The 21,820-nt window shown below is 47.3% G+C and overlaps 1 protein-coding gene across 2 annotated transcripts in view; it reads left to right on the forward strand.

Annotated features, from left to right (window-relative positions):
- The window catches only part of LOC130680997 (WAS/WASL-interacting protein family member 1-like), a 285,988-nt gene extending 266,021 nt beyond the window's left edge, over nucleotides 1–19,967 (forward strand). For both annotated transcript variants that reach the window (XM_057492918.1, XM_057492917.1), the window contains one exon: nucleotides 19,456–19,967. The gene's annotated coding sequence lies outside the window, so the exon portion shown is untranslated. The remainder of the gene's footprint in view (nucleotides 1–19,455) is intronic.
- Nucleotides 19,968–21,820: the final 1,853 nt, after the last annotated feature.

Raw genomic sequence — 21,820 nt, forward strand, 5'->3', positions numbered from 1 at the left:
TTCCAGTGGCAGCTGTCCTTTTCTCTTCTCTCCATGCTCCTCTCCTCTTCTCTCCTCTCTTCCCTTCCCCTCCCCTCTTCTCCCTTTTTTAAATCAGTGCTTTTGATGAAGACATTGGAAGCCTGGATAGGGAATTTATAAATGAAAGCAAAGTGATAGGAATCACTAATCTATAGTTTGATACAATCAAATTTATTTTAATGGGGTGGAAGCAAAGTGAAGTAAGGTAACACTGCCCCCAGAGGCAAATGTGACACCCTGAAACAAAGAGAGCAAGTCAGGAGAGGGAGAGAGGAAGCCTTACAAGTAACTCTTCTGAAAAATACCTCCGTGTCATCTGCCTCAGAGGAGGGGACAGCCCTGCCCGCTTGTGCCCAGCAGTAAGTTGGGTTTGGGTCTCCACACCTTAGGAGGCCTATTCACCATGTGGAGTTACTTCCAGTGGAAGAAAACAGCGAAAATGGTGTAGAGTCTGGGCTCCGTGAGATAATACAAGCAATAAAGAAACTAGAGATAATTATCTGGGAAAAAGGTACCTCATCTAAGACATGAGATCTATCTGTAAATGTTTGAAAACATGGAAGAGAGTTTGGAAAGAATTGGGATGATTTAGTGAGTCAGTAGAAATTCTCTGAGGGTCTGTGGTGTCAGGGGGTCTGTTCTGGAGACTGGGAAGAATAGTTCCCGGTTACGGCGCTCTACGTCTGTTGGTGGTTGGATAGATGTAAATGTATTTCGGTGTGCCTGCTGAATGGGAGACGAGAGAAGACAAGAGTGGACACATATTGGGGCTCCATTATAAAGGAACCCTCATGTCATGGGAAAGTGCAATCCCAGATGTGTCATGTCTGCTGTGTTTCATGTGTTAGCTTCCTTTTCTGTGTTTACTTTGGAATGCAGTTGTAGGCCAAAGAGAGGTGCATTCAGAGTAAGGAGCTCTGGGTCAGGTAGGGGGGCCCTGCCACTTACTATTAAGAGACTTGTAGTGTCTGAGTCTCAGCTCCACAAGTAGCATCCTATGTTGAATGGGAAGTTCGACTCCCAGTGACCTCCCCAATCCCTTAGCTCCACATAGTCTCATTGAGTCTCTGTGTCTGTTGGAAATGGTGATGGAGGAAACGTTATTTGTGGTGTAAGGTCTTCCTAGCATTTGCTACAAAGACGGGATTCCGTATTGGATATATATCTTGTCCTGTTTCATGTAATACAAGAGATTACATGAAAATCTGTTAGTTTTGAGGGTTGACTTGAGTAGAGGTATGTTTAGTCAATATTCAGGTGCTGAATACCTCCAATATGGGTATGCTTATTTGCAGATAATGAGTTGAGATGAAGATTCATGTACTTTAACATAATTGGGTCATGTGCATAATATGTTTTCATGCAACTAATTTCCCCTCACCAAACCTGAAGTTTTAAAATGAAAATGCTGTAATAAAATTGCTGGAGTTGGTACATAAAAATAAGTAAGCTAACTTCTTTAGTATCTCCCTAAAGTGTACCTGTCCCTGTTTTGGGTCCTTTATTATGTGCAACTTATTTCATAAACATAGAATCCCTAAGAACTAAGTACCGATGAGGATCTGAGGCTCACAGAAATCGCATAGCTTCCCCAGACTCACAGGGCTTAGTAACCAGCAGACCAGGGATTTAACCCAGATCTGGGACCTCCAAGCCTTTGTCTTTTCCATTCCAATGAGTAAAGAAAGCTTCAGGAATGCAACTGGGAAGACGAAGGCTACCCCTGGGACCTACTGGGATCTCTTGAGGTTTACACTGTTAATGAAAGCAGTCAGAATTATATTGCAGAATTTTACCATTACATGTCTAGCTGTCCTTAAATGAGCACTTTTTCAAGGAGATAAGAATATTGGTAGACAGATAGACAGATAATAGGCAAATGGGTGCATTGTATGTGTGGATGGACAAACTGACAGACAGTTGTATGTATTTGCGCTTGTGCAAGTTTAGGTTAAAGTTACAAGTATATATGCTGAGTTGCCAAGCTTACTGTTGTCATCGCTTCTCTTGAGCACCGAGTGGAAGGCAGTTTGTGAGAAGGATTTGTAATCTTTTTTGTGTATCATACATGCTTCTCTGAAACTCTTATGATGACGTTTTTAATTCCATCGGTCCCCTCCCTCCCTATTCCTTTGTGAAATATGCTAGGCTAAAGGCAGGCTGGCTGTCCCCAAGCTGAGTGTCCCTCCCAGGGGTGCTGAGGAAGCCGGTGGTGGGCTCTAAGGTGGCTCCTCCTCCTCCTCCCGCGACCCGACCACCCTGGCCGCCCAGCCACCGCCCCACCAGAGAAAGGGCTCCCATCAATTCTTACTTAAATCTGAAAACATCCAGAAGCCATCACGTTTACCTTTGCTTAACAAAGAATAAACAGGCTGTTCAGGACTTGCTCTAGCAGCGGAGGAGACCCTGCACAGCGGTCCTGTTACAATGGACAGACTGTGTCTTACTTGTTGCTGAGTCTCCAGCACTTAACATCCTGCCCTGCTCGTAGTGGGCCTTTGATGGAGGAGGAAAGGAAAGCAGACAGAAATCTCTGTAATATACAATTCATAGGCTTCCAAATAATGTATTATTCGTGGTCCTAGATTTTAAATAAAACGCCTAATGTGGAATCACCCTTAGTCTAGCAAACAATCTGAAAGTAAAAATCTGCAGTATTTCAGCAGTGATCCTAGTTAGCTGGTAAGAAGTTATTCAGTAATATCCTTAAAGCAGTTTGGAAAAACATCCCATTTGACCCAAAGGAATTTCATAAAGCATTTTAGCCACTAAAGGAAAGAAACGTTCTACTGCATTTTGAAAATGTTGTATGAGCCCATTTGTTTAAACTAAACACTGAAGTGCTTTAGATTTTAATGAACCTAACTGCAAATTTAGCTAAAAACAACTCATTGGGAACCAGATGGTGCAGCCACCATTGTGAGCTGGCTCAAGTCTTGTTTTCTAATGTGCACGTCCATTTAGCTCCCCAGAACTCTCAGAGCAAAGAGGCTATTAATTCTGGGAACCTCTGTACCCTAGTCACCCTCTCCATTCCATCCAGCCAAATTAACCCATCCTTCCCCTCTTTGAAATTCATGCTTCCAGTAAAGTGTGTGTGTGTGTGTGTGTGTGTGTGCGCTTCCAGTAAAGTAAGTGTGTGTGTGTGTGTGTGCGCGCGTGCATGCTTCCAGTAAAGTAAGTGTGTGTGTGTGTGTGTGTGTGTGCACGTGTGTGCGTGCGTGCACACGCACGCACGCCTTTGGAAGGAGGAGCAGTTGGAAAGGGATGCTGCCTCCCCAGGTTTTCATCTCTTTACATGGCATGGGGCAGCCCAGCCCTGCACTGCAGATGAACATTTCCAGGGTTTTAGCTAATGAGGACAAGAAGAAAAACGTAAAGCCTGTCAGGCACACACAGCGAGTTATATCTTGACTGCACCTCTCAGAGCACTGGGTGAGGGGCGAGGGCAGTGAGACAGACAATGTAAAACTCAGAACTATGGTTCTGTGATGCTGTAGAGAGTGCCTGACTGAAAAGTATGAAAACTGTGTGCTTCTCGGTTGTGAGCACAACTTTCTAATTTTTGCCTTAACCTCTGTGGATTGTTGGTGTTTAGCCAGGTTGGTTAGACAGTTTGTTTTCTCTGTGCTCCTTCCATATGGTAATCGACTGTGTCATTCCTGTCCGTTTATGGGTACTTGGGTCTTTTCCTAAGTCCACATGCGTGAAGCAAATGGTAAGTCATAGGATTCTTTCAACCCTCTTTGTTCCAGGGCTTAATGTTAGAAGCTCATTACATCTTTGATAATCTGGGTTGGACTCCGATGAGGGTCAGCATGTGGCCACCAGGCAAAAATTTCAGAGGTAATTATCAGCTGCCAGTTGACAACTGCCAGTTCTTCCTTAATGCCAAAATCTGAGGCGTTTTCCATCATCTGTGAGATACGTCTCTGATGGTGGCCCATGAATGACTGCCTTCTGGTTAAAGATGATGTTTAAATGTTAGATCTGTGCATACAACTTGACGTCAGCACTCTGCCTGAACGTAAGCCCTACATCTAAGACATGTTCCCTAACTGTTTATTAAACACTGTGTGCCAGGTGCACAGTCCCCCTCCCAGCACATGGTTAATGACTTTGTGGGACATAAACTGTACACGTGAAAATCACAAACAGGTCATTACAATACATTACAAGACCAACATACTCTTGGAGAATTTAAAAGTGATATGTGTGTGTGTGTGTGTGTGTGTGTGCGCGTGCGCGCGCATGCCCCTGCGCGCATGACAGTGAACTGAGCTGTACAAGGAGTAGACAAAGAACTGGTTACTGAAATTGTAAGATGATGATCAGCCAATTGTCTTAGCTTCCGCTTCACCAGGAAGATACGTGCCACTGCCACAGTTTCTGAAAGCAGGAAAACAGAAGGAAACCTGACGGGAACTAGGTGAAATGGGCAGAAAGGGAGCAAGACAAGGCCCTGTGTCCTGGAAGACAGAGAGGAGTCCTTGTGGGCTGGGTTGGAAAGAACTTCCCTTTTGCCTCTTGTGAGTGGGAACTCAGCTGCCCCTCGTCCAGAGGAGTCTGGGCTTTGCCATCCCTCCGGGCAGCCGGGCAGTGGCAGCAGGCACCTCGTTCTGAGGGCTGGGGCCCTATGGGCCCTCCTGTCTTTGGCTGACAGCGCACTGGAAATAGGTGAGGGGAATTAGAGAACAGCTGGAGGGAGAAACAAGTGAGTCATCCTCCTGTCTCCTAGGCCTTTATCATCTGCATTTTCCCTGGAAAGTGGATTCAGGTCCATCAGGAAACCATTAGTGGGCTAGTGCGGCTAGTTAAGGGTTCCTCATTAATCCATGTGGGCTCTTTGAGTGTGCATTTCCTTTGTTCTGTTCCTCCACAGTGGTGGGAGTTCTAGATAAAATATTAGTCTTTAAGGTTTTTTTATCATTTCCAGTTGCAGAGATACTAAGCATTATGGTCAAGAAGCCTTGGTACAGCTATATTTTACTGCCCACATGTCTTCCCAGAGATGACACATACGGTTTTCATTTTGCTGCTATTTTTCTTCATGAGAATTGAGGGCATCATTCATCTCTGGTGAGAAAAGGAAGACAAGGGGATAAAGTGCCCGTCAGTGAGCACAAGATGATGTGCTTGTCTCTGGTGGTAGGGGACAAGCTGCGAATGCAGAAACCAAGCCAGGTTCTCCGACTGGGAGCTCTGGAATGAGATTCATCTGCAGGGAAAGCAGAAGCCCCGCCAGCAGTTAGGCCCGCAGAGGTGTTGGGAGAGGCTGTGGCTGTCAGCAGACGTGGAATTCAGTCCCCACGGACAGGGAATGCCATCCCAGAGTCTGGGCTGGGACGCAGGAGCAGGGATGGCTGCCCTCCAGAACGTCACGTCAAGTACGGCTTAGATTCTGGCCAAGATGAGCGGGGTGTCAGTGCCGCGGGGGAGGGTGCCCTGGGCGGGAGCTTCTCTGGCTCTCAGCTGCCAGTGGGAACCCTGGCTGGGCTTTACAAGAGCCACGGGATTCTCCACACCTGAGATGTCCAGTATGCTTTTATTGTCACCAAAATGTTATTTTCCATCTGAGAAGCTAGATCACAGGACAGAGTGCCGTGATGAGCATAAATACAATTAAATTAAAATATAGTAATAATGATGTTATCCTGTCCTGAGTTTCTGCTTTGTGTTTTACACAGACTCTCTCCCAGCTCCTATATGAGACACGGGTTCTGTTATTCTTAGATGAGGAGACTGGGGTTTAAATTGGTTAAAGTGCCAGGCTCATGTGGCTGTTGGGGTTGGAGGTGGGGTTTGAACTCCTGTAATGCTAAGTAGCTGCGCATGCTCCCATAATGGGAGGCCTATCACAGCACTTAAACCTCTTTTTATGTTGAGCATGGGGATAAGGAATTCCGTGCTCGTGCAGCAAATACCCCAGTCCTTCCAGCACAGCGCCCCGAGTCCTCACACATTCCAGGACCCCAGCGGAATGCCATACGATGGTGAACCGCGCCTTGAGACCAGATACACCTAGGGCTGCCTCCTCCGTGACTTCAGTTGTCTCCAGGCCATCTCAGAGCAGCCAGGCAACATCTCAGCCCCTTCTTTAGAACTGGAACTTGCTTCTTAAGTTTAAAGAGAGACACAAAGGACATTCAGATCGGGGGAAGTTGAAGTGTCTCTCAGCACAAGAGGTTTTTTTTCCTGATTTTTCACACCAAACTGAAAAAAAAAAAATGCTGTCAAACACCCATCCCTAGGGAAGTGCCGAGGACGCTCTCTGCAGGATGGAGTTGCTTCCAAATGCCCTTCTGGCATCACAAAGAAGCCCAGGCATCAGAGTGGGGTGATGGGGCTCCATCTCCCCCCACTGGTGGTAATAAATGGTTCTCGTATGTGTCAGTAGGAAGGAGTCACGTGACCACTCAGCTAGTCAATCTCTTTAAAGTTCTATCTGAACTTGAAACTTAGTTCAAATTGGCGAGAGGGGAATGTAGTATTCCTGAGATGTTCATGAACTAGCTCTGCGTGAGTGTTCACGGCTAGCCATTTGTCTTCGTGTCTGTGGCTTTCATTTTTGAGTGTTCGTGAAGTATTGCAGAGAAGAGTTTTGCAAGTATCTCATTTGGTTAAGAAGATAGAAGATAGTGACTCACTTGGTTAAAAGTATTGCAGAAAAGAGTTCCCCGAAGTCTCACATTGGGAGACCAGGCTGTTCTCCAGCAAAATGTTCTGCCTTTCTTGACTGTACCACATAAGTGAATTAACCTCTTTACAGATTTTTTCCTTTTCCTTATTTTAATTCTCAATTGGTATTTCTCCAGGCCCTGGGCCTTGGGAATTACAGCATCATTTGTTGAATTTCCGGCAGTGTGAGAATTTCTAATCGTTCTCTCTCAGTTCTCTTGGGTGGTAAAGCAGGCATAAGAGGCAGAGAAAATAACTGAGGAAGAAAGAAAACAAGACTTGGAAATATCCTGAAGCAACAGCCGTGCTCAAAACAGGCAAAGTCGGGAGGCAGTGAGTCCTCTTCCTTTCTCCTTGTCAGCAGTTGTGTTTGCCTTCTTTTTCTCTGGTGACAAAGTAGTAAATGCCTGTCTTACTGGCTGCTCGGAATACTTTGTTGTGCAATCCTCCTACTCTCTGTGCTTCTGTAGACGCCTTCCTTCTCCTCCTTCCTCGGTAACTCTGTCCTTCTCCCCCCCCTCCCCACTCTGCGCTGCCCGTACGCCCTCAGAATATGAACCCACGGAGATAGGACACATTTCAAAACCGCTGAGGGCTTAGAAAGTACAGAGCGAACTCTTGTCATGTTCAGTGTCCTTCTAACAGAGGGAAGCGCCGTGCTGCAGCCACCCCTGTGGTCTCTGAAGGGCCCCCTGGATCTGAGCCCCGACACCTGAGGATGTACAACAGACTCAGCTTCATCCGTTTGGGCCCGTGATGCAAAACATTCCTCTGCCTGTGTGCAGGCCCCTCAGCTTGACTTCATCTCATCTGCCGACTTCTCAGATAACTTTATATTTATTGTGGCTTTTGAAGAGGTGTTATGCTGGATAAGTACTTAGGCTACCAGTGAAGACCTTTTTGGAAATCTGCCGCAGCCAAGATGCATTCAAATCTGTTGACGAGCTGGTGATGTATAGGTAGTGAATAGAAAAATAGTCAAAGCTTGTATCTGGAGTTTACAAAACAGGGAACTTCAGAAATGATTTGTAGTTTAATTCTGAAACTGTGTGCGTTGTAGGTAAACCGTGGAATATTACTTACAACCAGACAGCTTTAGCAAAGGTACTGTTTCCTCATGGACTGTGAAGGGATAAAACCTGAGGAATCTTTTTGGTTTTTTTGAACCTGGCCTTTTCCATAAGCCAAAGGAGTCACTAATCATTTCTTTGCCCATATTAGGTGTTGCTGGCCAGAGGTTTCAAGAACTTGACTCCTTTTTTTCTAAGTTGAATTGGCATCAAATATAACATATTGCAACTTCAAAATCAACTCAGCAGAATAAGATGTAGTTATGGACCAAAAATTAGGGAATGAGGGGTAGGCACTGCAAATTCAAAGTGATTTTCAGATACATTCAAAATGGCTTTCTGATTTTGAATCTTTGAAAAAGCCATATAATTAATCGTCATATTAAATCCCATTTTATTTTGCTTCTCAGAACACAATTCCCAAAGCCATTACCATATTCCAAATGAGAACATATTTAACTTGCTTATTCAAAAAGAGGGAAAATCAGATCATATTTTCTCAGATGGCTTTTCTGTGTTTGTATGTTGCATGTCACTTGTTTCTGATTATGAAATAGTATTAAAACATCGGGTCTCTGCTGTGTTATCTACCCACAAACTTTGTCACAAATGATGGATTAATGCTATAAAACTAGGATTTCCATTTAGACTTTAAAACTTAGTTATAAAGTGATGGATAGATATATGTGTCTGTATTAGTCAGCAGTTGAGAACTGTTTTTGTTCATCCAGTAATAGGAATTTGATTAGTAATACTATCATTGTTTCCCACCAAAAGAGAGGTTTATGGGATTATTATTAATATCAGCACAGTGCCAAATTTCTGGGTGCTGCTTTTATCTAATTTATTTTATAAAGCCGTTACTTAAATAATGGAAGACTAACTAGTTATCTCCTTTGTTCTGCTGACTTTTCCAGAAGTATTAATGAGTAGGATAAAGGCATATCCTGCTATTGTCCAATCTTCAATAACTAAGTTTTGACTCTATTCTGTGGGTTTTGTTCTTTAAGGGACAGGATGACTAATTCGCTTGGTGAGAGTTCCCTCTGGGGAGGACGGGGGAGGCTTGCCGCTCGCATCTGCCCTCGGTCCGGCGCCTTGCCGGCCTAAACTACTTCTCAGTTGTGATAGCTGGAAGAATTAAAAAAAAAGAACCTGTCTTCTGATTTCTTATGTCCTTGAGATCAGATCTATGAGGAATGGGGCTAAAACAGCCATTTGGTCTCAGGCTAAAGGTGAGGGTGGGTGAAAAGGTTTTGGTTTTAGCTGCAGTTACCAGACAAACCAGGTCTTGGAGTGGAAGTCGAGCCTCAGTGAGATGCCTGGTATCCGAGACCTCCCCAGCCCCTCTCAGGCCTCCAGACAGAGGACGCTGAAGTCCTGGTCTAGTGGAAATCTACTCCCGCTGCTGCGCAGCAGCGAGGAAGAGGCCTCCTCCTGCCCCGGGGGAGCTGGGCCTTCGGTGATGAGAAATCCTTCCCCACCCCTCACTCACCTAACTTCCCATTAAATGCCCCCCTTCTCTCCCTTACGTGGTGAGACCCCAGCTGTAGATGTGCACATTCTGGGGGAACTGGCGGATGCCACCAGGACCAGTGCTCCCCTAACCCACTGTCCGTTCCCTTTGGTGCCTCAAGAAGCAAACTAACCAAGCTGCTTTCTTACATCAAAATAACTTTGTGAAGTCAAAGAACCAGTTCTGTGCAGTGATGTGCAATATTACTCGAATTTAATTCACACTGGCAGGCCACATCCTTGCTTCAGGACTTTACCTCCTGTGGATAAAATGAGAGTTCCTGTGGCCAGGATTCTCCCCTGGCCCTGGTTGACTAGCTCACTGCACACCTGTGGGCAACACATGGCTGTTGACTCTATATAAAGAACTCAGCCCAGTGCTCTGGGCATGTCACAGTGGAATGGCTGCAAGGCTGCAGGGAGCAGAGCGGAGGCTGGAGTGGTGACAGCACCGAGGACGGCTGTGCTGGATGACTGTGCGGGTAGAGAGGCCCAGAGGACGGCTGTGCGGGACGGCTGTGTAGGCAGAGGGACCCAGAGGATGGCTGTGCGGGCAGAGGGGCCCAGAGGATGGCTGTGCGGGCAGAGGGGCCCAGAGGCAGAGATTGGCTTGCTGCATGCAGACTGGCTCTGAGTGAACGGGATTTTAGTGATTGACCTGCTACTGTGGAAATAAAGTTGGGTATAACCCTTTCACCCCAAGAACATTTTACTGTCATTTTCTTCAGTCACATTGAATCCATAGCAAACTTGCCTGGGGCTGGAACCCATTGGCAAGACACCTCCTAAGTGGGGAGAGCACTGCAGTGTTAGCACAGTTGTGTTTAATATGCAGGCCACCTACCTTGAATTATCAGAAGATAAACGGAAGCGTATGATCTCTTAGGTACAATATTGTACACCACATGCCCGTTCTTTGCATGATATTGTTTATCTCTTCTCCTCTCCTCTCCTCCCACCCCCAGTCTTTAATATCACCTGCCTACATAAGTTAGCATGCTAATTTTCCACCAGTTGCCCAGCCCTCTTTGGTTTCCTTGTTCTTATCTGCAGAGCGTTTAACTTGAGTTAAATTCTGAGCCTAAGCCAGCCATTTATTTAATACCACCTGAATGCCCAGCACTAGGCTGGACCAACCGGTGAGCGTAACACAGCTGTGGAAGCCTTTTCTCGCCCATAAACTGCTTAATGTGAAGTCGTATTTTTGAAACAAACAAGATGTAAAAAAAAAAAATCAGACATTCTCTAACAAATGAGTATGTTTTAATATCCAGAGGCATGTGTGGAAGGCAGTTTCACGATGATTTAAACATCAATGGTGTTAGTGCCTAGAGACAAAGTTCATTTTGAGTGCAAGTCTCCATTGTTAAATAAAATTGGGCATATTATTTATGGTAGATATCAAATAGTGTAGGTAGGCAATTCAGGTTCTTGATAATTTAAGACCCAGCTAAGCACATATATTTTCTGGGTCTCAGTTAAATGAAAAAACCTCACAATAAGGAGCATCTGGCTATGCCCCACCCCTGCCCGACGCTGCCAACCTGCCCTGACCAGCAGGAGTTATCTGAGGACAGTGCGTGGAAGGTTGATAACTGCTGTGGACTTTTCCTACTTCTCATTTGTGGGCCCAGCTCTCGCTGAGTGTCATCAGAATCATCGCCCGAATGTGTTCTGACATCACCTCGGGCCTCACACGGCGGGAGTGACCGGCCTCATGCTAGTGCAGACCAAAGTCTCGACACTCTTGGAATTACCATTTTTTAAAGGACTCACCACTTCTTCCTCCTCTAGGACGTTTACATATCTGTGCCCTGGTCTCTGCTGTTTTCTTGGTCTTTCCAGACCATATGCACATTCCAAAATGTGCTCTGTTTTGGGCTCATGTCTGATAGGTCATTGCCCACCTTTAAACTACTTAGCAGTGGACATAAATAGGTGGCAACTTTTGTTGGGGTTTGACTGGTTTTCCTGCTGCTGTTTAGATGAGCTTCAACAATTCTTTGGCCACACAAACACTTTCAGATACACAGATCACATTACACTCACGGTCATTAGTTGTTCGGTGCCTTTCAACAATATACATCGTATCCAGCAGTGGTCTCGGACACCAGCAATGATGACTGCAGAGGAATCTAAGGAAAAGGCCCATCTCCAACATGGAAGTCAGAAATCCCAAATGTAAAGTAATAGTGGAAATGTGTAGCATTTTTAGAGCATTACACACTTTCCAGACTTGCATATGTCAGTTCATTTAATTCTTACAACGGCCCTAGGTGTCATTCTGGCTTTACCTGTGGCAGCTGAGGCCCAGCGGGATTGGAGTGGTTTGCCCAGGGTCCCCCAGCTCCCGGGTGTATGTAGTGCCTGTGGAGAACCAAAGGTCTCTGGCCACAGAGGCATCGGGCTCCCAGCGCCCTCAGCTGGAGTAGCTGGAGTCCTTGCTTTTCTCGGAGTTGGCTGCATGGCCTTGGAGAAGGGTAGAAGGGGTCTGCCTGTGGGCACAGGTTTTTCTAACAGCCCCAGCATTCCTTTTTCCTGTTCTCTCAGATCTACCAGTTTTGAGCACTAAGACTGAAGAAAAGGCGTAATCCAGATTTCCAGGAATCCTTGTCCCTGAACACCTTGGGGAACCAGGGCTTGGTTACATCTACAGTTTTGACTATATTCACAACCTCCCCTCTGTCAACAGCAGTTTCCCAGGCAAACGGGGCCAGTCGGGCTCCCCAAGGCCCTCCCGAGAAGGGGAGGGTGTGACGCCGCCTGGAAGCCCAGCTCCCCAGCAGGCCGGGGGGGCAGCCTCCGTGCAGGGAAAGCCCAGGGCGGCTCCCTGAGCTCGTGACATCTGAGCTGTAGAGAAGTTGGGTGAAGTTTGGTGGGGAAGTCGTAAAGTCAGAGACGTGGAGAGGCCATGTGGGCGTGGCGAAGAGCCTGGCCTTACCAGCATGTGTCTTGTGGCAGTGCCTCCCTCTGCTCATCCATGGAATGGGGGTGATAACACCACCTGTTTTACACGGGTGATGAGGGGATTATGTAGTAATCAATGTAAAGTTCTAACCTGGCAAATAAGTACTCGAGAGAAACAAGCTATTAGCGACTAGGTTAGTGAGAAACAGAAGAACTAGGGATAGTCTAGGTAGGTTGGCTTGGATGTCTCCAGCTGACCACAGTGACCCTGCCTGCTTCAAGGGTGGGTGACATCAATAGCTATGGAATAATGGTGTGTGAGAATGTGTGAATAGCAGGCTTTCCTGCAGGCCCCTCACTTTAATATATAGTAAGGGGCAGGAATAGCTAATGTCATAGTTAGCAAATAATTGACATGTTTCCATTTATCTTTTGTAATGAATTATTCAAGATTGAATTATGCTAACGTTTACTACTGTAACTCTATTTGAATATGCCTGTAAATGTGAAAAGTCCTAAGGGCTGCCCAGAATGGGGTTTAGCACTATCTGCCCTGGGCCACGAACACGGCATTTCTACCCCAGTCTTGCATCCTCACCCTCCTTAGATTGCCTGGCAGTGGTCATGAGTCCCTGCGTGATTCTTCCTCAAAGAAAATCGACGTTTCCATTTGAACAAATATGAGCTTCACGTGTGGGTATATGCCTCTGTCTACCTGGTCAGAGAATACGTGATGTGCCCTCTCTGTTCTCTAAATCACCCTAATGCATCTGGTCACGTACAGGTTGTGGGTACAGAGTGTAGTGAAATAATGGCCACCGCGCTTCAGGCTGGATTTATGCTTCATGAGCTAAAATGATTCTTAACTATTTTTGTTGCCACATTAGATAGCCATTCACTTTTAATGCATTTCTAATAAGAAAACACTATGCAAAGATGTATTTTAGCAGAATTTTATAAGCCCTCTATGCTAGAGGTAATAACCAGCATCCTGGAAATAAACTGTCACTTTTCACTTGCATTTTAAGCCAGATTAATACCTTCCTTTCATTAATGACGTGGTCCTAGACTGAAAGCAAAATCACTGTCCATTTATTTCTTATTCAAAGGTTGGAAGAAAAGGTACCAAACAAAATGATTTTGTATAAAAAGATTCTGGGTTCTGGCAGCAAAGGTCTGGATTAAAGCCTCGGCCTGCCGTTCACCAGCTGTGACTCGGGATGCTGCCGAATCTTTGGCTTGGTAGTGAAACGGGATCATATTGATGCTAGAGCTGTAACGACATCTCACCCTTGTGATTCACACCCTGGATTTGTCTTGACAGGTGTGTTCTGCTTTTAAAATCTTAAATCTACAGCATCTCAATCTCAGAACACAGCCTCTGGCCCTTGGCGTTGATACTCTCTCCTGTCCTGCACACCTGCTCTTTGTTGTTGAACAAACCTCTCTTGTCTCTTCTGTCGGTCCGTTCCCGTGCAGTTCTAACAACTTGTCCACTCCTCTGGGGGCTCCACAATTCCTTAATTTAGTGATTTGAAGCCAACTTGCGCTGTCTCCTTCATCCCTTGCTCTTCCAGAACATCCACCTTGGAGACCCCTTATCCAAAGTCAGTCCAGCCGTTGGCTTTCTTTTGCTGCATTTGGGCCGCACAGCACAGCCCAGGGAAGAGAGCAGCGCCTCACCCAGCGAGCGGCCCAGTGCTACGTCCCAGCCGACGCTGTCTGTCCTGGCTCAGTTTCTTCTCCTGCTCCCTAGAAGAGTCCATCCAAACCTTCACTTCTTTCCCGTCCCACTACCCCTGCCTTTGCTGCTCTGCAGGTGACCTTTCCTCCTGCCTTTATGAGAAAGTGGGGCCCTCGGACAGCTCTCCGCAATGCCTCACTCCCCCTCCACACCCCGCAGCGCCCCCCCACCCTGTTCTCGTCCCCGCCCTGCCTCGGTGCGGGACTTTCCTGTTCAAGGCTCATGCTCCTCCGTGGGCGTGGGCCCCCTCCTCCTCCTGTTTCTGGTCTCTCCCACCGTTTTCTCAGGATTGCCTCTTTCTTCTCAGCACACAGATATTTTCAAATGAGGTCTTAGTATCAGTTGCCAACTCTTTCCAGACAGCCAACTTTTTTCTACTTCTTTGTCTCCACTTTGCCACCTTCCATTGTTAACTTCCCTCCGTACAATCTGGCCTCCGTCCCTGCCTGGTGATCCCTCTTGCTCTCCAGGGCCTCGGAACCGCCAGAGCCAACAGGCCTCTCCAGTCCTCGTGCCCCTGGGTCTCCCATGGCATCTGGTTCTGACTCTGCCCTCCTTCATGAAAGTCGTCACAGCCTCTGCTCTGAAACGTCCTCCTTCCTTGACTTCCAGTGACATTGTGGCTTTCTCTTTGCCCGCCATCTAGCTGTTTTTCCTTAGTGTCCTCTGTGAGTCCTTCTCTTTCCTGAGACCTGCTGGCCCCCTGGAGCTCAGCCCCTTCACCTGGGATGCCTGACGGCTACATCTGTCTGGATGTCTGCCTGGGCCCTGAGAACTTCGTACGTCCCAAATTGAAGTCATGTTCTTCCCCCTCCATGTTTCCCCCTGAGTAGAGTGTCTCAGCGGAGGTGCCCTTATCCACCCAGATGCACCCCAGAACCATCAGCTTCTTCTGGAGTCCTTCTCTCTCAGTCTCCAGCGCCCCATAAAAAGTCTGGTTGAGGCTTGTTTCTTTGTTTATTCCTTGGATCCATTCTCTTCTCTCTGCACAGACTTTGTTTCACATTTTGACTAGTTTAATAGGCTACAAATCTTGGGGGAGATGGATGAAGTGCAGCCCCACAGCTGAGGGCAGTGGGGGGGTGGGGAGGGGAGAGGAAGATGGTCATGGGGTGTCCTTTCTGGAATCCCGTCTGATCCTGTGACTCCGGTGTAAACCCTTTGGTGTCACACTCCTTAGTATGATAGGGAGCTCTTCTTGGCTGGGATCCTGTCTGTTTTCCAGCCTCGTTTCTTGCTGTTTTCCATAAATAGTGATGCCACAGCCATACACTGATTCTGGCCCTTCCTAGTATGTTACCCAGTACCTTTATTCTCAGTGCCTTAGACACGCTTCTCTTTTCCTGACCTGGTCCCTCGGTTCAATTATGACTGAATCAGTCTTACCTTTGCTCCTATTCCTGTCCAACCCAGTCCAAGTTGTCTACTCCAGCACCTATTCTGGGTAATGTTTGGGCATCTGTCCATCATGATATCAGTTTCTCCAGCTGAGAGTTTCTGGAAACTCCCTTTTGAGAAGTCACAGCTAAAAATCCAAGATGTTGAGAGAGAAACTAGTGCTAGAAAGACTATGGGTGCAAGTGAATTCTTGAAAACCTTGAGAAATATTTTTTATTTACTAAAAGGAAGCAATGTAATAAGGTGCCATTAAGTCAAATGAACACCAGTGCTATCTATCTTATATAACTTAAGTAGTAGTTAAGATGCTACACCTCTTAAATAGTGGATATTTTGGACAAGTCATGGAATCTCTTTGTGCCTTAGTCTCCTTGTCTGTAAAATGAGGATAAGAATAGTAATACCTGTCTTAGCTTTTTATGACAAGTTGATGTATGTAAAATGCTTTAAATAGTGCCTGACATAGTAAGCACTAAGTAGGTATTAGCTATTAATAGTCATTTTACTTACCAGCTATGATGGCTACACACTGCTTATTGTTTTTACTGAAGTGATTAGAATCTGTCTTGTTTTGAGGTATGAATATGCAGACACATTTTCTTTGACTGGTTCTCTATCCAAGTGTTCACTGGGGTCTAATTTATTTCTTGTAGTTGTTGAGTCGTCATCCTAGTTTCCAATGTTGTCTCAAAGATGCACCCTTTTTCTGACTTGGGAAGAGTTTTGGGGTGATGTGTGTCTAAGCAAGCTCAGCTCGGGGCAGTCCAGCGTCCACTCCTCAGCTCCCTTCCCAGAGCAGAACAGCCTGGCCGGCTTCACGGCCTCCCCTGCACCAGGCGCGCCGTCTCCCCCACTCGCCCACCCTCAGCCCCCTTCACACAAGAGCTCTTCGCCCTCTGCCTGAAGGTCCACAGGCCAGTTTTCTTTGCCTCGGCTTCCTTTATGTTTTCAAGGCTGCCTTAACATAAACACAAATTCTGCTCCTCTTCTCCCCACCTCCACTTATCTTTTTCTTACAATTTCCAGCCAGACTTGATGTTCACTTACTTATATTAAAATAGTCACAATACTAAAAATGTATAATGAAGGAAAGCCATGACTGTAAGTTCCAGGAGGGCAGGAAATACATTTTATTCCTGTTTGTATTCGAGTAGGCACCCAAAGGGAGTTATCAGAAGCAAATGAGACGGCCTACAGGAAATAAGTGTATAAATGGTAAAAATCACTACACAGATGTTAAAGTCTAATCTAGCCTTCCTCTCTTCCATTATGGAGTACATCCTCATACCAAGATTGTGAGGATCTAATTTATTTTTTGTAAAAGTACCTTAAAGAAGTGTCTCACCTTCTTAGGTGACCCTTTAGTCACCTTCATAAATGGATAAGAAAATTAAAAGTTTGTACCATGGTTGAAATCTATTTTTTCTCTTATTTTTAGTACAAAAAGGTGATTGACTGTTTTAATGACATTCATGTATTTAACGTCTGTCGTGTCGTTATTCTCCGGCTGTGGCGTCACGGCCGTGTGGACGCCTTGCCCCGGGAGCTCCTGCCGCCCGGCCGTCCAGACCACTCTCCCAGAGTCCTCCGAACGCCCTCACTTCTCTGCAGGTGGCGGAGTTTGTGTTAATTATGTCTTTACTGAAGTGCAGTGTTGAAGAGTGAAAGTGTAAGGTTTTGTTTTATAGGACCCAAGTCCCTACACAGCTGGTTACTTTATGCACAATGAAGGGAGACCTTGGACAGATCGGAAGTACTGTGCCCATTTAGTCCAGCTCCCTCTTCCCAATCATTTCCTTCAATACCATTTTTCCTAAGAGTATCTGAGAATATTGGCAATCCAGGAAAAAAGTTCATAAGCAATAACTGCTGTATTTAAATGCAAAATAGGAGGCTTATAGAGATCTTTCTAAGTAGTTTTCTTGCTCCTTTTTCAGAATCTTATAGTACTTTCAGGTATCTTGCTGAAATCCAGACAAGCTCCTATGATATATTTAGAAAGAACTAGTACGTTTTTGTTACCTAATTGCCATTACATTAATTTTTCTAGTAAGTGAAATATATATCAGATATGGGTGTGTCGATTAATAAAATACAATCATAATATTCATTTCCATGTGACTTGTAATACATAGGCCAGTAGATTAAATTTCAAGTTGAAAATGTGATATTTTTCTTAATAGTATATTCACCTAAAGCTGTGGCAGAAATAGTATGTGACCAGACCTGGAAGTGATTTTGTCCTGGCAAATATAAATTGGAATGCAGGGAGTCCCCTTTTTTTGTCATCATTTGTTAAACTCTGAGAAAACATTTTCCCCCCAGGATAAGTGGGTATATTTGAGAATGATCAACATGTTGATTATTTGAGTAGAAGAGTATCTTTGCTGAGACTAGGACAGCAATAAACACAAAGTTAAAGTTGTATCATGGACTTAAAAAGACAGCATCTCTTGAATGTGTGTACATTCAAGAGATGTGGTACATATACACAATGGAATATTATTCAGCCATATGAAGAAAACCAATCCTACCATTTGCAACAACATGGACGGAGCTAGAGGGTATTATGCTGAGTGAAATAAGCCGGGGGAGAAAGACAAATACCAAATGATTTCACTTATATGTGGAGTATAAGAACAAAGACAAAACTGAAGGAGCAAAACAGCAGCAGACTCACAGAACCCAAGAATTGACTAACACTTACCAAACGCAAAGGGACTGAGAAGGGTGGGTGCGGAAGAAGGGAGGGAGAAGGGGAATAAGGGGCATTACGATTAGCACACATAATGTGGGGGGGTGCACAGGGAAAACAGTAAACCACAGAGAAGACAAGTAGTGACTCTAGCATCTTACTATGCTGATGGACAGTGACTGTAAAGGGGTATGTGGTGGGGACGTGATAATGGGGGGAACCTAGTAACCACACTGTTGCTCATGTGATTGTATATTAATACCAAAATAATACGGAAGGTGGAGCATAACTCCTTCCTCCTTAAGTGGCTTCCTGTACAGTATGGGGAGGAAGACTGAGTTGAGGGTGGAAAAACCTGACAAGCGTCGCCAGCCCCGTGGCTGAGGCTCACACCAGCAGGAATGAATCACCACATTGACACATGCACCCCTGATAACACATGATGACAGTGACCCTTCACCTCTGTGGTCTTCCAGTTTAATCATGAGAAAAACACACAATTCCAACTGAGGCACAATCTCCAAAATACCTGACCAGGATGTCTCAAAGCCGTCAAGGCATCCGAAACAAGGAAAGCCTGAGAAACTGTCACAGCTGTCAGAAAACAGCATAAAACCTAAATGTGATTTACTCCCACCAGGAGGTTTAAAGCATTTTCACAGCGAGGTATTAACAAAGGGCCCCGCGGTGGAAGCTGCTCAGGCTGAGAGTCGTGTGGGAACTGATAAGGGCCTGGCGCTACCTGGCTGAGGTTTCTAAATGTACCAATAGGAAAGATGCAACTGGCTTAGGCGACGTCGGGGAAAGAATGTGAACCCTGCAGTACTCAGCCAACGAGGAACCAGGGCAGGGACTCGCGCACTAGGAGGTAAATCACTGGGGCCAAACTCCCCAGGGGTGCCTGCCCACCAGACTCCCAATCCTGCAAGACCGACATTAAAGCCTCGCTCCGCTGTCCTCTTTCTCTCCGTGTCCACTTACTGAATTTGGACCAGTGAGTGGGTTTCTCACAGCGTGACCCATCAGTAAGTCTGAGTCTCCTGAGGCGCATCCCTAATCCCTGAGTTTCTGTCCCTCTTTACGGCTACCCAGCCCAGGCCACCGTCATCTCTGAGAGCCTCTGTCACCTCTCCAGGCTTGCCGTCTTGCCTCCTGCAACCTCGGCACAGCAGCCACAGAGCTTTTAACCCTCCGCTAGTTCCCGTGGCAGAGTCAGCACTTGCCATGCCGGGGCCTGGAATCCAGACCGTGGCCTCAGCAGCCTCCTCCGGGTGGCCTGCCCTGGCCGTCCCCCTAACGCCATCGGCCACACCCTGGTCACTCTTTAGAATTTGAGCCCCTGCCTTATTTTCCTCCTGTCACCTTGTGGTGGACGCAAGGGCTGCCGACCCAGTAGTCACTCATGCCTCCTCTTCTTTTCCTGGCAGAAAGAATTTCCGCTTCCGTCAGGTGGCAGGAAACCTGAGCGAAGATGCTGGTTTCCCCCGGTCCTGAGGAGACCTTGGATATCGGGATGACTGCGGCCATATCGCTTCCTACTGCCAGGGATCAGTTTAGAAGAAGCATGGGCCCCAGTCCTGACCAATGGACCCAGAGGCATTCTTCTGGAGACCGTTACAAGCTCTCCCCGCTCTTAAGAAGGGACAAGACGAAGGAGGGAGGAACGTGCTCTTTCCTGTGCCCTCTGGTTTGGACCTCGGGGCAGGAGGGGGTGATCCTCGTCCCCGCTGCGATCCACATGCTGAGCTGACCGCTGCTGGGAGACCCTGACTTCACCCCGGACACACTGGAACCCCCGTCATGTCCTGACTTCTGGTCACTACGCTGCTGACTCTTCTGTCCTTATGGCCCAAAGCAATAGCTAAAACCACCTCTTTGCTTATTTATTCCTGCTGCTCTCCTGCTCCTAAAATGTGAGCTCCCTGAGGGGAGCACCTGGGTCCCTCCTGTGTCGCTGTGTGCCCCCTGCATGGACTGGGCGCTGACACACACTGCAGTGGGCACCTCAGGGCCGGCTCCCAGAATGTATGTGGACCCGGTCTCTCCAGGGCAGAAACTCAGCTCACGCGTTTCTGGGGTGCTGGCGAGTGGCAGGAGCCCTAAAGCCTTCGCTGGCTCAACAGGCCAGAGAAGCCAGAAGATAGCTGCTTAAGAACACAATTTAATAGGGTTTACAGATTGACATGGACAAAAAAAACCTAACAATGTACCAAGTCATTGCCATACTAGGGGCTAAATGAAGAGGGCACAGTCTCCTGATGAGGAGTCTGACATGTTGGGCGATCCAGAAGTATTTTCCCACTGGGTGTCCACGCCTCGGCCTTCTCTAACAGATGTAACAAAACCCCAAAATCAAGGCAAAGATTGGTGAGGACTCAGATCTAACATGTTTCCCCACACAAGGCCCCCTGCTCCGGAGAATAGAAGGGGAGAGACTATTGACCTAAAGAGAACAGAGCCTCTGGCACCAGCTGGCAAGGATGTCACCATAATCCGATGACAGTGCTCTGCCTGTTGATGGCCAATGCCCGCTGTGTGTGCAAGCTGCGCTGGTCAGTGGGGGGCAGTGGGGGTGGAGGCAGAGGGATGCCCCGAACACCTCGGGGAGGCTGAAGGGAGAGGTGGCAGGGCCTGAGGTCCTCATCCCGATGATGTGCTGCCTGCTGCCTGGCCCCGGCTCACGGCCCAGATCACCCCTGCAAGGGGCCCATGTCAGCCCCCGTCTCCCCTTCCTCCTCCTCCTCTTCCAGCTTAAGGGCCTTCGCTGGCCTCTCCTCCCCATCAGTTGTTTCCACGGGGTCCTGAAGCCGGTGCCGCTTCATGTGGGCATTGCGACTACAGATCTTATCAAACACCCTGCAGAGTCAGCAGAGGACACGGGTCAGAGCAGGGGGAAGGTGGGCTGAGGGCCACGGGGACAGAGGGCAGGCTGTGCGGGTGCATCCAGGGACAGGGCTGGTGCCCACCTCTCACACTCCCCACAGGGAAAAGCGCCTCGGCCCTGTATACTCCCCAGAGGCTCAGGGATCCTCTTGGGACCAGCATTTGGGCTTGCGTTGACCATGGATTCTCTCCTACTCCCCAGAGGCTCAGGGGTCCTCTTGGGACCAGCATTTGGGCTTGCGTTGACCATGGATTCTCTCCTACTCCCCAGAGGCTCAGGGGTCCTCTTGGGACCAGCATTTGGGCTTGCATTGACCATGGATTCTCTCCTACAACTCTTGGTCTCTATCTTGAACTCAGGGGTTGGACGGCATTTGGGTCACTTCTGAGGGCTGCAAGTGGCCTGCACGAGGGGCAGAAATCACATCAGGGTGCCGACCTTCCACCCTTCTGAGGGAGATGCTTCCTCTGTAGGGGCCCCTTCCCCACCCCGACCTGGGTGATCAATAGCTATACAGACCAGCACTGAACTCCAGTGAGACCCCCTTGCCTCAGAATCCCCTACCTTTGGTTCTGTTGGGTCTGCCTCGCCCAGCTTTCTTTTGACCCTCTTTTTCAGTCCTGGGGCCCGAGAGGAGGTAGTAAACCTGACCCACTTTTTCCAGGTGTAGTAATATTCTACACACTGGGCCACGGTCTTTCTCTGGACCTGGTGAAAGAAAACAGCAGCGGGCTTTGGGCACTGCCTCACACGCCCCCTCGCCGTGGGGCTAGGCACTTTCTGAAAGCTCTCCTGGAATGTCTCTCCCCTTGGGCTTGGCACGCCCCTGGGCTACAAGAAGCACAGAAGCACAGAGTCCTGCTGGTGATGAGGTGCTCAGGGTGAGGGTGACGTCGCTGTAGCCAGCA

Source organism: Manis pentadactyla, chromosome 15 (assembly GCF_030020395.1).
Source record: "Manis pentadactyla isolate mManPen7 chromosome 15, mManPen7.hap1, whole genome shotgun sequence".
Taxonomy (NCBI): domain Eukaryota; kingdom Metazoa; phylum Chordata; class Mammalia; order Pholidota; family Manidae; genus Manis; species Manis pentadactyla.